This window comes from Sinocyclocheilus rhinocerous, unplaced genomic scaffold (genome assembly GCF_001515625.1).
Source record: "Sinocyclocheilus rhinocerous isolate Xijiao unplaced genomic scaffold, SAMN03320098_v1.1 scaffold895, whole genome shotgun sequence".
Taxonomy (NCBI): domain Eukaryota; kingdom Metazoa; phylum Chordata; class Actinopteri; order Cypriniformes; family Cyprinidae; genus Sinocyclocheilus; species Sinocyclocheilus rhinocerous.
In genome coordinates this window covers 115,381-116,888 of record NW_015646168.1, presented here as the reverse complement: position 1 = coordinate 116,888, position 1,508 = coordinate 115,381, and the positions used below count along the sequence as shown (strand labels likewise).

At 39.9% G+C, this 1,508-nt stretch overlaps 1 pseudogene; it reads left to right on the top strand.

The window, feature by feature from the left end:
- Positions 1-512: 512 nt before the first annotated feature.
- The window catches only part of LOC107707076 (pyridoxal kinase-like), a 44,475-nt pseudogene continuing 43,479 nt past the window's right edge, over positions 513-1,508 (top strand).

Genomic DNA, 1,508 nt, shown 5'->3' with positions numbered 1-1,508 from the left:
CTAGCTATCACACTATTAACCACATGGCACAAGTTGATTGGTCTCTGTTGACTCTACAGTCAATAAGATTGTTTGTTCAACATTTAAATATTGTAGTTCAGTGTTTGCTGTAAGCTGGTTCCTCTGAATCCCTCCACTGCCCCCAGCTCCACCTGTCTAGATACGCATTCTACTGGATTTATGCCAACTCGCACAGCAGCAGATCAAATACATTAACATTGTCATATCCATTAACATGCTAAAACTTCTCTGAAAGTTTTCATTACTTAACTAATTTTAACAAATGAGACCTTATTATAAAGTTTTAACCTTAAAGATGTATCTGGAGTTCACTCAGTGAGACTGGATGGATTGCTGGGAATTGTACTGTGCGAGTCAAACATGATATAAATGGAATGCTATTTTTGGGAGGGGTGTGCAGATGAAATTCCGTGCACCGATCCAAACATCAACATGTGTTACAGTATTTTATGTTCATTTTGCTTATTTTTGCTGTTTTTCTGCCTTCAAAGTGTGTGATCCGGTGCTGGGAGATAATGGAGCTGTGGTGAGCATATCTTAAATGATCAAATCATTTCCAGTCATCATTTGCATCTTATTTTTCTATTAAAAAATGTAACCCATTATTAATCAGAAACACTTAAGATGTGGTTAAAATAGTTTAAGGAACTAAACACTTTCGGGTTTTGTTTTTAGTATGTTCCCGAGAACCTGCTGCCTATCTACAGGGACAAAGTAGTTCCAGCCGCAGACATAATCACTCCCAATCAAGAGGCTGAGTAAGTGTCCTTTTATGCTGGTCTGTTTCCTTTAATCTAAGGCCCTGTGTGCTCCTAGCTCATGTGGTCCGATGATTCAATATTAGTATGCGTCAAGTCTGTCTCCTGTGACCATTTGTGATGGCTTCACCCAGAACAGATGTTCATGCCAAATGCAAATAGAGTCTCTAAGGGATGAAATCTGTGGTTGTGTCAGAGATATATACACATGCTTAGGACGTATAGTTGTTGATGGCTCATGGTGTCGGAGCCTAGGCTGTCTTCTGATCCCACACATACTTTCCTGTCTGTCTCTGCTGTTATATAAATACAGGCAAAATGGGCAATGGGCAATTTGTGGATGGCTGAATTTTCATGTTTTATGCCTGTGGTTCACCGACAAGTCATTGTCGTTATGAAACACCCAACACATGTAAATATATATATAATTTCATTTTCTTTCTCACAGGCTCCTCACTGGTAGAAACATAAGTTCAGAAAAAGATGCAGTTGAAGTAAGTTTTTATCAGCTACATTTTTTTTTTGTTGCAGCAGTTCTGCTTCTCTAGTCTAATTTGGACAGAAACTGAAACTGCTGGGTTTATTTCAGGTGATGAACCTGCTGCATTCGATGGGTCCGGACAAAGTGGTCATCACCAACTCTGACCTGCCCTCTCCTCTGGGGGATCAGTATCTGGTTGCCCTGGGGAGCCAGAAAATAGGTGAATTTGATTTCATTCCCACACCAGT